At 32.0% G+C, this 16,886-nt stretch overlaps 1 long non-coding RNA gene and 1 other non-coding gene across 2 annotated transcripts; one reads left to right on the forward strand and one right to left on the reverse strand.

The window, feature by feature from the left end:
- Positions 1-2,172: 2,172 nt before the first annotated feature.
- Positions 2,173-4,494, reverse strand: LOC121216389 (uncharacterized). The gene is made up of 2 exons (XR_005912575.1): positions 4,398-4,494; positions 2,173-3,326 (listed from the first exon to the last, which is right to left on the reverse strand). It is a non-coding gene; the product is annotated as an uncharacterized lncRNA (long non-coding RNA).
- On the forward strand, positions 2,656-2,761 carry LOC121216439 (small nucleolar RNA R71). The gene has a single exon (XR_005912622.1). It is a non-coding gene; the product is annotated as a small nucleolar RNA R71 (small nucleolar RNA).
- Positions 4,495-16,886: the final 12,392 nt, after the last annotated feature.

The raw sequence follows: 16,886 nt of genomic DNA on the forward strand, positions 1-16,886 counted from the left end.
TGGGCTTGAAAAGCTCAATCGATCCAAGAAAGTTTTCTTAAATCATTTTAAAATCACTATGCTTCCTAGGATTTCGCCTTAAGGAAATTATCAAATCAATTCTAAAGGTTAAACCCTCATGCATACTTCGATTTTCCAAAGGGAATTTAAAATATTTTATGGTGGAATCTATACGTACTCAGTAACTTAGCATTCATTTCATAATTTAATTAACATAAAATAATTGAGGTAAATAAAATAGTTATACACGTACCCTAACTAACATACAATGCGAAATTAATTGGTGTTGAGCATCTTTTGGCTTACATACCTCCATGCAAGAATCAATTTCCCCCAAAAGACTAAGACATAACTTGTAACAGCTCGTTTTCAGTGAAATTAGAACAGTGCTTTTGGGACCACAAATCCGATGTGAGAATATTTATTTTTATTATTGTTTTAGTGTCTACAAAATTTTAGCAAGGTCGTATAAAAATTTCGTTAAGAAATTTTATCATTTGCATGCTTAATTTGGTGAAAAGGACTAAATCGTAAAAGATGCAAAATTAGAGTTCTATATGTTAAAGGTACCAAATAGATATGAAATTAAATAGGTAAGGGATTTATGTGATAATTAGACCATTTTTATATTGAGTGGACAAATATGGACATTAATTAAGTAAATTTGAAATTTAAAAATAAAAGGTTAAATAAGTAATTAAATAAATATATCATAATTAAAATAAGTAAAAGGTTGTATCATCTTCAACCTTGATTTTTCCATCAAAAATTAAAATAAGGGAAGCCATTTTTAGGGTTCTTCCATTCGGCCATAATCTATCCGTGCATGTAAGTGAATTTCAATCCCGTTTTTAATGATTTCTATGTTTTTGAAGTTGTTGTAGCTTAATCTAACTAGCCCAGGGACTAATTTGTAAAACTATTAAAAGGTTAGGGTTTTTCCATGAATGTGTGCATGTGATTTTTTTATGTTTAATGGAATAAAATGAATCTTTGTTGTTAATAAATAACTTTTGTAAAGTGATTTTTGTTAAAACTGTCAATTAGGGATTTATTTGTAAAATGTGTAAATTATATAGTGAAATTGTGAAATAATGGTTTGTATGAGTTTCTATGGGATTATATTTAATTCGTCTAGCTTAGTATGTCGATGATATTGCATGAATTTCAATTTACAGGCTTAAAGACTAAATTGTAAAGAAGTTAAAACATTATGGGTAAAAGTGTAAATTTGAAAAAGTATGTATTTTGGACTGAATTGAATAGAATGAATATTGAATGGATTGAATTTTCTTATTTAGATAAAGTTAAGCGTCGTACGAATCTAGATCGAGGGAAAGATAAAGAATCGAATTAATCGATCCTATTTCATCGTTTTTGTGATCGAGGTAAGTTCGTATGTTTAGATAGGGTTTTAATGTATTCGATTTAAATGTCATTATGTTGTGCATCATATCATGCCAGGGTGGAAATCTAACGACGTTACAATGACTATCAAGCCCCATTTGAACCATAGGAATATATAGGATACAAATGATATGTCATTAGTGTTACCATGTTTCGGGTGCTGGTCCTGAATGTCCTACCGATGGCTGAGTGTCGGCATTTTTATGGATACTCGTCAGCTTGTGTGAGTGGCATTGTGTAGCTACATTCTGATCATCAGATTGTGTGACCAGACCCATTTATGGCTCGAGTGAGCATCTATGTAAAGGAAAGGAAAGGAATGGTTTCGACCATGTGTTTAGAACACTTTGTGTCAGCTTCCCGCATATCCGATATTATTCTAAGTGGTTCAATGGGCATGAAAAGGGAAAGAACGGCTAGTGTACCGAAAGCTAAATTAAGAGCTCATGAAAAGGTATGAAATGTTGATGATCAAAGTATGAATACTTATGTTTATGAGAAGTATGATTTAAGTCATGTACTATACCTTATCATGTGATGGTATTGTTAAGTTATGTGTTTAATCACTAACTTGTATTGTTGATGATGCTGAGGCTTGTACCAAGCTATGTTGGATTGATTCATGTCTATTTTTATGATTATGCATTAAAATGGTATGCTATGTTCATGATTTACGAACTTACTAAGCATTATGTGCTCATTTCATTTTTCTTTCCTATGTTTTATAGATCATTGGAAGCTCAATCGATTTGGAAGCTCGTTGGAGACCTATCACACTATCCAACAATTATTTCTATAGATTTCGCCATGAAGGGTTGTAGTAATTTGATTGTGGCAGATCAATCCTATTTTGATTTTGGTTTCCCACATAGTAGATAGATTCTAGATTTGATGGGTAGTTCTCAAACACATGATTATCTCCACAATAAACACATGAGATATTTTCAAACTGACTTGACTGCTGACTTGTCATGCTAGCATTAAAACCATTAGTTGTAAGGTTCTTAAGCATGGAATTCATAGAAGATACCTAAGTTGCCAAAGACATAAGTGTATCGACTTTATAAACTCTGGCCACTCTTCTTCCTATGGCTACTCAATTAGTCGGCCACTGATAGTTGTTGCTAGAAATCCTTTCAAGGATCTTACATGCTTCATTGAACAATTTTGAAAGAAGAGCTCCATTGGCTAAAGTGTCTACCACCATTGAGACCATTGTAAAAAGTCTCTAACTGAATACTATAAGGAATACCATGGTGAGGGCACTTTCATAATTCTTCCTTAAATCGCTCCAAAACCTCATAAAGAAATTCTTCATCAAGTTGTTAAATCTAGTGATTTAATTTCTTAGCTTGGCATTTTTTCTTGGTGGAAAATACTTCATCAAGAATCGTTCAACCAATTCTTGCCATGTTGATATCGAATAAGTCGATAAGGAATTCAACCATGTTCACGCTCTATCTCTCAATGAGTATGGGAATAACTTCAATCTCAAAGCGTTTCCAGTCATTCTGGCTAACTTTAACGCATTACTTACTTCCATTAATAACCAAAGGTGCAGATGTGAATCTTCGGTAGGTATTCCACTAAATTGGTCCATTGTTTGCAACATTTGGAGCATAACTGGCTCTAATTCAAATCGAGGGGCTTCAACTTCAGGTATCACAAATTTCGGATTGAGTTCATTGAATAAAGGCATGCTATACTGATGGATGGCATGACCTTTTTCATCAGCAACAATGACCGAATTATGAGCATTGTAAATAGCTCATTGATTCTTATTTTGTTGTTTAGGATCCATTTCTATAGCTTGTCTTTTGATAACTCATTGCCTTCTTCTCTATTTGAAGGTGCATTCAATCTTAGGGTCAACAGGAAGTAGATCGATGATCCAATCTATGTTCATATACTATTGGTACCTGAAAAAAGAACAATAAAGAAAACTTAAATGAAAAGAAAAGGATTTAAACCAAATTGCAAAATTTGAATTTCACAAATAATGTCTAAAACACAGTCCCCGGCAACGATGCCAAAAACTTTACAAGAGATTTTCGAATGTGTGCAAATGTACATAGTTGTGACAAGTACGAAGTAGTAAGTATACGAGTTATTGTCTCTACGGGGGACTGTATATGCAATTTATTTGCAGAATTAATTCTTAACAACTTAGCATTTGGCAATTAAAAATATTGATGTGGGATAAGAAATTTAGCACTAATTATACTAAAGATGCAAACAAAATAAAATAAACACAATATAAAAGATAATAACAGCAAGAAACTGTAACACAAGATTTAACAATAATTACAAGAATATGCTAGAACAATTACTTTTCTTTAACTAGTGATCATTGACAATTATGTTATAAAATGTCATGATAAATCGTGGCAATATGAAAATTCATTAAACCAACTCTTAAAATCATAGGCTTCGTTTGAAATCTTATTTATGTTTCTTAGTTTTTTGCATACATCTATATCAAACTAACCTTAAGATCACCCTCTCGGGCATTTCATACAGTTTATGCATGCAGCAGTCATCTCTCGATATCAGCATGACATGTACCATTTAAGTCTTTTGTCCATTAACTATTACATCTTCTCAGATTAAATATTTAATTCATTTACTTACCAATTTTGGCTATACATTTATAAGTATTAACATTAATTCAACTTAAATGAATGAAATATTCATTTGCACAAAACATTCCTAACATAAAATCATGATCGCATATGTCAAATAGTCATAATTATTCTAGGAAAAACAAAATTAAGCCATAATCATTAAATTAAAAACATAAGTTGCAATCATATTTGTCAACTCTAAAAGCAAAGTAACGATAGAAGAAAAGAGAGAAGAAATGTCGAGGGGGTTGTCCACGACTAGTGCATAATAAGAAGAGATAATAGTTGAATGCAGGGCATTTTCTGCAACTGTTATTTTGTTGCTTCTCACGGCGACTCTCCTCCTCTTTTGGATGTTAATCTCACCTTGATGCTCTCAAGTTTCTACTTCTCTTACTACTCTGAAAAATATAGTGTTTTCTCCCTTTTCTTGTGTCGAATATTTCTCTTAAGAATGGTGTGTCTCAAAACTTTTTTTCCCTTTTTCTCAAATGCTTGCCCTTATTTATACTATCTAGTCCCAACGTCCCTTTACTATTTTTGACATGAAATACCCTAATTTTCTCTATGTATGTGGTGTTGTCCCTTGATTTCCTCCCTTTGTTGTGTCGTCCCTTTGATTTCCTCATTGTTGTTCCTTGTTCAAGGAACATGGTTAAGGAAGGTGAAGAAAAGTTCTTTTGGACGTGGACGGTTTGGGCCATCAAGTGAAAGGTTTGGGCTTTTTCCTTCTTTAGTGGGTTGTCCATGATTTTTGATGCACTCTGTAGTTGAATTAAGATAAATTCCGAGGCCCAATAAGTATCTTTAGTGCAACAAATCATCCTATGGTAGTGAACTTCTGCTTTCTTTTTGCATGGAGATCATTTATTTCCTTAGAAAGATGAAAAACAAAGTATTGAATTTATATAAAGGAATTATAAATGAAAACTACTAGAAGTGTTATCAACTACCTAGAATTTGCATAATTTATATGTTAAAAAGTGTTGAAAATAACTCTAATTTTAGAGTGATCACCCATGTACCAATTTGTCAAACTGTTAAAGTTTAAAAAGTTGTCATTGTTGATTTCTTGAAGAATTAGGCTTTAAGTTGGTAGATTTTAAGGTTATAATATGAAAGGTATTAAATTATAAAGTTAATTTGGCTTATTTGTTAACTTTGTTACATTAGGGACCAAATTGAACAAATGTAAAAATTTTCATGAAAGTATGTTAAAAATAGAAAGTATTAGGTCCCTAATGAGATATATGAGATTGAATTTTAATCCGAAGCAAGGAATAGAAAACTATGCCAATCTTGAGTCCAGGGACTAAATTAAATAAAATGTAAAATATCAGGGGAATAAAAAATAAAATTTTATAGGATCATACAAACCGTCCATATCATAAAGTTCCTTTTAAAACAAGTTACCTATTTCCAACCAATTCCAAACATATACCAATACTTATAGTCATCCATATACCTATTCAAACATGTCAAGGTACACTATAAAACATTTCCTAAACTTCTAACCAATAATTGGAACCACATTATAACAAGATTAAAATCAACCATTCACTTATAACATACCTTGTTATCCATACATTTACATTCATCATTCCTAAATGCTAAAACTTATCTAGAAAACTTTACCATATTGACCAAAACATATATGCCATTCCATGTAACATATACCTATTTTCACATTCAAAATGTATCAAAACATATGTTCAATCTTAAATACATATAAACATATATAACTATTAACGCTTATTCACATGCCACTTATAACTGGCCAAAATGTTCAAAAATCTATCGAAAGGTTTGTGGATATTGTGAAATTCGAAAATGATCCAATTAATAGCACAAATCCACAAGGGAGAAAAACGAAACAAAGGTAAGATTACTCAAATCTTAGTAAGTTCGTATAAAAATAAAAACAACATACTTGAAAATTCATATCTTAACTAATATTGAAATTAACATGTAAACATAGTATCTCTTGCCACCTTACACAATTCATGCCATAACCAACTTGGTTAGTACATTATCACACCATGATCATCACATACATAAAAGTAACATAGTGACCAGAATAGCCATATTCAATTCATGATTAACATTTCCATTCAAATACTCTTTCATCTTAAGATGATTTCGTCACTTAGGTTAGCCTGGAGAACTGTAGTAAATTAACCTCGGATACTCGAGATAGCTTTGCTTATACGAGTTGTGGAGAGCTCGAAACAAATGTTGGATCTCAACCACTGATAAGATAACAAACACTGGTACATAGTACTTGATAAAATATAAACATCAACACATTATGCCTGATACAATATGAACACTGATACATAGTATCTGATAAAATATAATCACCAATACATAGTACTTGATAAAATATATTTATCAAAACATTATGCCTGAGACAATATGAATACCGGTACATAGTACCTGATATTTCAAAACCTTAATGACATGTCATTTGTATCCTAATCTTTCACTATGTTCACACGGGCCTCAATTTCATAGTTGTTCTAATTCAATCCTATAATATCTTCATAACATATAACATCATCATTTGCGTATACATATTCACATATAATTTTGAACTAAACTTTGTTTTACAATTTACTCTTTTAATCTCAAATCCAATATTTACTCCAAGCCAATCACACACACACACACACACACACACACACACAATAAAACATAAATAAGAGTTAATCAAATAAACCTCATGAACTTACTTAACCAGAACATAAATGAACACAACACCATGGACTATTTAGAAAATTTTCTTTTCTCGTGTCTATCGACCGATTGTTCCGTTTCTTGATCTATATAATAATTTACCTCAATTAAAAACTCCCAATGCCTTAAAATGCTTAAACATATGCATATGACCATTTATAACATTTTACAACATTTTCCAAAACTTTTACATTTCATTCAATTTGGTCCTTAAAATTTGTAACAAACATATTTCACACATTTAAACACCAAAATTTTAATCCAACCTTATACGCATCCTTACATAGCCCTTAAGCACCTATTTTTATAAGAATTTCATGCTAATTTCAACATATTATTTTAATCTCAACTAATAACATCCAATAAAATTCAAAAAAAACTAATGGTAAATTTTCAAAACTTTAATAGTTTCACAATTAGTCCCTGGGTTAGCTAGATTAAGCTACAATGATTTGAAAAATATAAAATTTATGAAAAACAGGCTTAAAACCAACTCACATGCAAGAGCTGAATGTGAAGGATGCTTGAAGCTTTATATTTCTTCTTCAATGGTGAATTTTTTCGTGGAAAAAAGAAATAAAGAAGATGACAATGCTTATTTCTTTTCTTATATTTTTATTACTTAAAATTTAATATTATTTAACATAACTTAACATGAAATAATCACATAAAAATAAGCACTAACCATCCATAATAATCTATTATGGTTTAATTACCTTTTAAGGCCTTAAATAATTACAAGTAAAGCATTTAACCTAATAAAAATTAATAGTGATTAAGTTTTACAATTTTTACAATTTAGTCCTTGTGCTCTAATTAATCGTTTAATCACTAAAATTAATGGACCAAAACTTAATATAATACCATAATAGACTAGTAAATATTATTGAATAATGTTCATTGAATTGATTATCGAAAAATGGGGTTCCGAAACCACCATTTTCAGTACCACTAAAAATGGGTTGTTACACATAGTAATTAAATCTTTCGTTCTAGACAAATGACTCGTTGCCACATTACTTTCCCATGTATCATGTTATGCCATTGAAAGGATATCATTTACCCTTTGTTAGGCTTTGAATCCTAGTATTGTAAGTGAAACTATGTCATGTAGAAGTCATATACCCAACATACCAACTTTCAGCTCTATTATCAATTGAACTTAGACTTTCAATACATCAAAATATATGAGTCACTCACACCTAGTCTGTCACTTACTTACGATTGAGGTAAGCCACACTATGAACGTCACAAGTGAATAAATCCATAAGTGGATCTGGGATTTCTTCTACTTGGATCCTACCTAATGTTTTGTTAGTCCAGACAACCACATGTATGCTTTTTATCTTTTGGAAGTCATTTGCTTTGATACGTAAGATAAATTATCTCCCCAATTTGGACTTGATAGGTGACATAATAGTCTTTTAATCAATTTGCTTAATTCTAATTAAACTATGAACTATTTAGATTACCTACTAATATAAGTTGACTTCTTGTATTATGATCCAACCACATAATGCAGCTTAATATTAGTTAAACATTAAGTAACCAGTGAACCAATATTTGTTTATTCATTTTGCTTTGCGTACAAAAACCATTAAGGACAAATACAAACGATATTAATGAGAATGATGAAATTTTATTAATCTAATATGTTTTGTTCTAAAAATTACAAGCACATGTATGTTTTTTATCTTTTGGAAGTCATTCGCTTTGATACATAAGATAAATTATCTCCCCAATTTGGACTTGATAGGTGACATAATAGTCTTTTAATCAATTTGCTTAATTCTGATTAAACTATGAACTATTTAGATTACCTACTAATATAAGTTGACTTCTTGTATTATGATCCAACCACATAATGCAGCTTAATATTAGTTAAACATTAAGTAACCAGTGAACCAATATTTGTTTATTCATTTTGTTTTGCGTACAAAAACCATTAAGGACAAATACAAACGATATTAATGAGAATGATGAAATTTTATTAAACTAATATGTTCTGTTCTAAAAATTACAAGCACATTATGAAGAAAAACTACACTAAGGCACTAGATCCTAACATAGATACCTCAAAAACTTATTGATATGTTAGCTATATCACCAAAAGCAAATGATTGGTTAGTTATATCACATAATTACATCAAAATAAAATATTCATATTCTAATTTATTTACCATAATTTAATATGTCAAATTAGGCTCTTTCTCCCCCTCTCTCTCAAGTACTTAATGAGCTTGTTTTCAAGTAGTTTATGAGTCTTTTTAATTTTTTTTATTGATTATTAGATTTTAGTATAATAATAGCTTTTCTTATAACCTCTTTTGATACCCAAATTGGCAAAACTATGCCATTGGAAGTCTAATGGTTTTTTTGAACTAGTGTAGGGAGATGACTAAGGTCAAATATCAAGGAGGACCTCAACTATTGTAGGGGGTCACAACACTGGTAAATGTGCATCGCAATACTGACTGTCCATCACCTAAAGGAAGTGAACTTAAACGAAAATCCAATTTAGAGAAACATGTTGAATTCGCGACACTAAGTGTGTGGTGTCACAACACTGAGCCTCAAAGTCATAACTAAAAGCCCTTGAGGTCGCGACTCCAAGCCAATTGTTGAAGTGAAGAAACCTAGTGGCCACTATCGTTGAGGTTACAGAACTAGCAAGGCTATGTTACGATACCAAGTGCCCCAAGCCAAACTTGTGCCTCCTACCATGGGTGTCACGATACCAAAGCCTGATGAGTGAAAAAAAACAACAAGCAAATTTGTCACACCCAAAACTTTAAGACTCTTATATTAGAGGGTTGCTAAACTTAAGAGTGGTTTTATGAGAATATTGTGGTGTCTGTTAAAATTTTTACCTTGTGGGATTAGTAAGAACCTTGTTGAGCTTGTCTTTTTCATGAGATTTTGGAATGGTTTTAATTTTAACACATCCTCACAAGCTACTTCGTAGTTGTCTGACTGTTTTAAGAGCTGCCATGTTGCTTTTGGTGAGCTCATCAGTTGCGAGCTCGTCCGTTGCTTTATCACTTCTAGTGTGTGTACATGTGTTGTGATTGGTAACTGACTAGTAGCCCTCAATAATAGTGAGTGGTTAATAAATTTGTGCATGCATGTGTTGTGATTGGTAGCAGGCCACGAGTTTCGATTGGTTAAGTTATTTTAATTTTTATTTATGCCAAGGGTATAATAGGAGTCAAAGAGAAAAAGGGAGAAGAAAAACTTGATTTTTCTTTTCCCTCTTTTCCTTTGTTCTTTCGAACTGGAATTAGAGGTGTTAACCTCATTTACTTGTGGAAGAAAATTATGGTTTTGGCTTGCTTGGAAGCTGTTCTTTCTAGTGTACTAGCAAACCTCCTAAGCTCTCCTTTGATTGTATTTGTTAATAAATTTATGGTAGGAATTTTTTGTGTTGGGATTTACTGAAAGTACTGGAGAAGGGAATAATTCCCTTTCTAGTTGTGTTTGATGCATGAAATGGTAGTTGTAAATTTATCATTTTCGTTAGGGGTTTATTTAATGATTGTGGTTGTGTCCATTTTGTGACTATAAAATTAAAAGTGTTTAGCTAATAAAGTGGGGGAAGGTCCGAGTGGAAAAGACAAGGAGCTCTTTGAGTAGATAAGAGCTTTCTTGGAAGATTTTCGGTGAGTTCCCTTCACTTTTTGCTTGATAAATTAATGGACTATTTCAAATATGTCACCTGTCTAGGTAAGGTTTGGTTGTGCCTTTGTATATTTCTTGTGTACTATTGAAGGCTATGTAAAGCTTACTTCCAACAATTTGTTAGTATTGACTGATGGTAAAGTTACCAACTTGCGTAAGTTAATTCTCGAGTGTCATTTTGTATTTTAAGTTTTTGTATGTGCAATGCTAGATGTTTATTCTTATGTTAGCAAATTGAAATGATAGAATTGAATGTGTGTTAAAGATTGAAATGGATACTCCTTCCTTGGTGCACAAGCTCAGTATTCAGAATGGTGGAAATGATGGAAATAGATGTGTATTCTTATGTTAGCAAATTGGAATGATAGAATTGATTGTAATGGGAGAGTCAATTGGAGATATATGATATGAAACGATATATTTTTGCCTCTGGTAGGGCACATAAGTGCAAACCGAGATTGGCAAAAGACCTCGACCTTGTGGGAGAACACAAATGTGTTCAAATTTCAAGGAGGATATGCGAAGGTTCGGTTGGATAAATGAAATATGGGCTTTATGGAGCGATGTCAATGAATATGATATGAAAGGAACAGAAACTAGCACAAGGGAAAGTCCATGAATTTTATAAAGTTCTATTTTTGAACTGTCTATGCAAAGTATGTGCGTACTGAATTTCTGTAAAGTTCTATGTATAAACTATCTATGCAAAATATGTGCATACTTGTAAACTTTAAATTATATAGGAATTTTTCTTTATATTTTTACCATATTTTGACTTAATAATTATATTAATCTTGAGTAATTGTTAATAAATTAAGTGGATTTTGCTTAAATGTTAATATGAGACATGAATTTATGAAGTATGCGAAATTATGCTTTATTACATGATTTTTGTGCATAAATTATATTATTTGCATAAATTATATTATTTTCATGTTAATTATTAATATGTGTTTTTTATTATGTAATGGGTCCATGGAAGATGAGATTACCATAAGGATGCATGGACATGGACACATTACTTGGACTATAATACTATGCAAAATTGGGTTATAAGGATGCTAATTTGACCCAGTTAAAGTGTGTTACAAAGTGAACATGTCTGATTAATTTTTGGATCATGAAACCATCCAACAAGGGGGAGTCAAGCCCAATTTCGGCACAAGGATATGGCTACCCAAAAATCAGCTTTGGGATATTTCATTGGAGGTCCATGTAGTTGCAATTTAATAAAAAATTGGCACACAAACTATGCTTTTGAAACCATCCACTCTATGCTAACTATAGCATGATTTTATGTTTGAAATAAAAACCAAACCACCTCCCTTTCCACAATTTGTGGTCGGCCCTGCAATGAAGAATATGGAGGGATTCTAAACTCTATTTTTAGTAAACCTCACCAGCACCTTCACATATAAATACCACACTACGCATCCCTTATTCTTCATCCCTTCATTCATAACACATCTTTTATTCTACTTTCTTTTCTCTCATTCCATTTCCTTTTCTATTTTCCCCACGCCTAGCAATTCCATTTTCCCTTTCATTCTTTAGCCAACAAAAGCCTTAACAAGACCATCTCTTGGCCGGCCACCTTGAGAAACCCTTAGCAAATGAGCAACAGGTGGATCGGAGAAACACCTCAGTCAGTAAGATCCAAAACATTGCTGAATTGAATTAGAGTTCACTCTTTCCTCCTTGTTGTTTAATCTAAACATGTTTGCAAAGTGTTTATTGATCTTGCAAGCAACAATGATAGGTTAATTATGTTTAGCTAGGATGATTATGTTATTTCAATAATATTTGTTTGATTCATGTTTAAAGTGTTTGTGCCTCAGTCGATCATGTTTTCAATTAAAATCAAGATGTATTTCACTCATACGTGGTTGGATGCATTTAGATTAGCTGAGTGATCCTAACTAGAAGACGACTAGTAGACACATAATTTAAAAGTGCATTGCTCAATTTAGATCATTAAACCCAACTAAATTAGAGGTTCATAATATTTTTTAGTTAGCTCTATTATCTTGCATAGTTTTTAGGTTTATGTGATTAAATTGTTTCAAACTTAGTTTCCCCTGTTACCTCACATAAATACTAAGAAACCCTTAGTTTAATATGATTAGTAAAATGCATGTTTCACTAAGTAAAAGATCCGAAAGGACTTAATTTGGTTTCTAAACTCATGAAAGATTGAGTTGCCATGGAATGTTTTCCGAACACTGTTAAACATGACGAAAATGAATTAAGTTGATTAATCTAATTATCCTAGCCTATACATGTTATTGATTGTTGAAGTTGTGTTTCTGTTTCTAAAATTCATTCATACATTTAGATAATTTTGCATACTTAGTTTAAAACTACATTAAGGATCAATTTTGCATCTAGTTAAATTAATCTAGTTAAATCACCATCACTCAAATTATTGTGTATTTATACAAAATTGTGAATTTATAATTTTTGAAATTATCAATTAACACACAGTCCCTGTAGAGAAGATAACTCATTTTACTTATTACTTGAACGGTGTGTACATTTTCACAAAAATCCCGTTACAGTAGTAAATTCCTGTAGAGTTCTATGTGTGAACTGTTTATGAAAACTATATGCGTACTGATTATGTAAAGTTAAATTTGTGAACTATTTATACATAGACTGTGTGTGTTGATTACGTAGAGTACTATATGTTAACTAGCACTGTAACGTATGTGCGGACTAATAGACTGTGTGTGTTGATTACGTAGAGTACTATATGTTAACTAGCACTGTAACGTATGTGCGGACTAATCTTGTGAAATATTTGTGCGTACTAATATTACAATATAGTTGTATGGAAACTATATTTGTAATGTACAACCCGTTTTTCTGTAAAATTAGAATAGTGGTTTCGAGACCACAAATCTAACTAGAAAATATTTATTTTATTATTATTTTAATGTCTATGGAATATTAGTAAGGTCATATACAATTTTCATTAAGAAATTTTAATGTTTGCGTGCTTATTTTCATGAAAAGGACTAAATCGTAAAAGGTACAAAAGTGGAGTTCTATTAGCTAAAGGTAACTATTGCCTATGGAATTTAATTGTGAGTGGACTTAAATGGTAATTAGACCATTTATAATATTAGTGGACTTTTATGGACATAAATTATATGATTTTAAGGTATAAGTTAAATGTTAATTAAGTAATTTAATAAATAAATAATGTAAAATATGTAAAAAAATCAAAGTATCATCTTCTTATTTAGTTTTCTTCCACCAAAAATTCATAAAGGAAAAATCCATTAAAAGGGTTTGAAGCTTCGGTTACTTTGCTATATTGCATGTAAGTGAATTTTGTCACATTCTTAATGATTTTTATGTTTTTGAAGTTGCAGTTTAATCTAGCTAGCCCATGGACCAATTTGCACAATTTTTAAAGGATTAGGGTTTTTCCATGAACATGTTTGCATAGTTTTTGAAGTGTAATGAAAGATTATGAGTCCTTGTTGATAAATAAACAACTTTTGTAAAGTGATTTTTGATGAATTTATCAACTAGGGACTTATTTGTAAAAATAGTAAAATACGATGATAAATTTGTGAAATGATGATTTTTTTGGGTTGATATGAGTTTTTAGGTAAATTGACTAGCATGAAATGTGGATGAAATTGCATAAATTCCATTTACGAGATTAAGGACTAAATTGTAATAAAGTTAAAATATTAGGGAAAAAATGCAAATTTGCAAAAGTATGAATTTTGGACTAAATTGAATAGTATGTGTATTAAGTAGATTAAATTTTCTTATTTAGATCAAGATAAACCTCGTATGCATCTAGATTGAGGAAAAGCTAAAGTCTCAAATTAGTGATCCTATTTCGACGTTTTTGTAATCGAGGTAAGTTCGTATGTTTAAATGACGTATTAATGTTATTTGATATATGAATGCTTTTGTGTTATTTATTATATCATGAAACAATGGAGATCTAATGACGTATGATGATTATTGAGTCCCGTTTGAACCTTAGGAATATATAGGATACAAATAACATGTCATTAGGGTTACCATGTTTCAGGTTCTGGTCCTGAATGTCCTGCCGATGGCTGAGTTCTGGCATTTGTTGCAGATACTCGTTAGCTTGTGTGAGCGGCATCGTGTAGCTACATTTCGACCGTCAGCTTGTGTAAGAAGACTCATTTATGGCTCGAGTGAGCAATGATGTAAAGAAAAAGGAAAAGGAATGGTTTCGACCATATGTTTAGCACACTTTGTATGAGCTTCCCGCATATCCGATATTATTTTAAGTGGTTCAACGGGCATGAAAAGGGAAGGAATGGGAACTGTTCTGATTGACTATATTATGGACCTATGGAAATGTATGAAATGTCAATGATCAATGTATGTATATTCATGATTATCGAAAGTATGAATTCAATGGTGATATGTTCATGAGAATTTACCTTACCATGTGATAATTCAAGTGAATTATGTGTTAATGTACTAAAAATTGTTGTTGATGATGCTTAGGCTTGTGCCAAGCTATTTGTTGGATTGTATTATGTTTAAATTTAAGGTTTTGCATTTGAAATGGTAAGTTATGCTCATGTTATACGAACTTACTAAGTATTATATGCTTACATAGTTGTCTTTCCTATGTTTTATAGATTATCGGAAGCTCGTCGAAGACCTATCATACTATCCAACAATTATATTGGTAGATTTTGATGTTTTGATCAAGGTTATAATGGCATGTATAGGTTGATTTATGTTTAATGGTCTAGTTGTTTTTTGCATGTATAAGTGTTATTATGGTTGATGTACTTATGGTATTTTGATGCCTTGATGGTTGGTGTTATTATGGCCAAGATGATGCATGTTTTGAATGACCAATTTGGTATGTGATGGTGTATCTTCAATGTGATCAATTAAGGTATCTTTTGAGTTGAAATAAGTTAGATATGTATGGTTGATGTATGGCCAAATATGTATATCTTTAGGTACGTTTGATGGTTTGTGATTGAGGTGCCTTATGAGCATATTGGTTGTATGGTTTAATTGTTTTGTGAATTGGTCATTTTTATGCATATTTTGGGTAGGTTTTGATGCCTTAGTCTTATGTGTAAATTTGTTTAGGTTGATGCTTGAGGTGGGTGAAGGAAATAGCTTGAATTCGGCCAATGTCTTGTCCACATGGCCTAAGACACGGACGTGGGTCTCATCCGTGTGTAACACATAGCCATGTGACATGGTCGTGTGTCCCTTATAGATTTTAAAGGTTGCAAGTCAGCCAGTTACACGTCCTAGCACACGGCCTGACACACGGGCGTGTGAGGCGATTTCGAGAGTTACACGGCCTGACACTCAGGCATGTGGCTTGGACATGTGACCCAAGTCAGAGAGTTACACAGGCATGAACATAGGATGGGACAAGGCCGTGTGACCCTTGCAGTTTGAATTTTTCTAGCTTTTTCCTAAATGTTTCAAATGTTTTCGATTTAGTCCCAAATCGTTTCTAAAGTGTTTCTATGACCTTGAGGGCTCGATTAAGGGATGATATGCATGTTTATGAATGAATTATGTTATGTGTATATCAATGTTTGGTAATGTATGTTTTATGTTATGGTTTTGCAGTAACGCTCTGTAACCCTATTTTAGTGACGGATATGGGTTAGGGGTGTTACATGTAATGTATGAGCAAGCTCCATTGGAAGTCGCATGGGCTCTCGGTAAAGTTGTTAAGGGTAAGTTAGAATATTATGCGGACTGTAACAACATGCAAACTATAAGTATTACGCTAGTTGTAGCGATACGTGAGTTGTAACTATTATGCGAGCTATAACGATACACGACCTATAAGTATTATGTGAGTTGTAACAATACATGAGTCGTAAGTATTATGTGAGTTGTAACTATACGTGAGCTATAAGTATTGTACAAGGTTGTAACAACATGCGAGATGTGATGTATTGTGGGTTGTAGTAATATGCGAACTGTGAAAATTGCGAGTTGCGTCAGTGCATCAGCTATAGGAATGTGGAAACTGTAGGAATGTGCGAGTTGTGACATTGAGAATGCTGCATCATTTTGGTTTCATTTTGTTTCTCTACTATGTGTGGCTTTATATTTTGGTTAAATTTCAGTGTGCTGAGTGTGTGTACTTGAAATGGGTGATTACATTATAAGCATGTCTATATAAATGGTCATTTTTTTACACAATGATTTGCCTATTTAATTATGGTCTTGTGTAACCTTTGATTCAATGGTTATAGATATTTGAATTCATTAAGTTCGCTTTGAACTTATCCAATTTCTTTCATTTCCACATTTCAGGTGCCTTAGGTTATTAGGGATTTCGAAAGGGACTCAGCCAGATCACAGCCTCATTTGTTAGCCATTCTTTTTTTTTGTAACATGTACATATCGAGGCAGCTCGTAGGCTTAACTAACTTATGATTCAAT

The sequence above is a fragment of the Gossypium hirsutum genome, chromosome D04 (genome assembly GCF_007990345.1).
Source record: "Gossypium hirsutum isolate 1008001.06 chromosome D04, Gossypium_hirsutum_v2.1, whole genome shotgun sequence".
In the NCBI taxonomy this organism is placed as follows: Eukaryota; Viridiplantae; Streptophyta; class Magnoliopsida; order Malvales; family Malvaceae; genus Gossypium; species Gossypium hirsutum.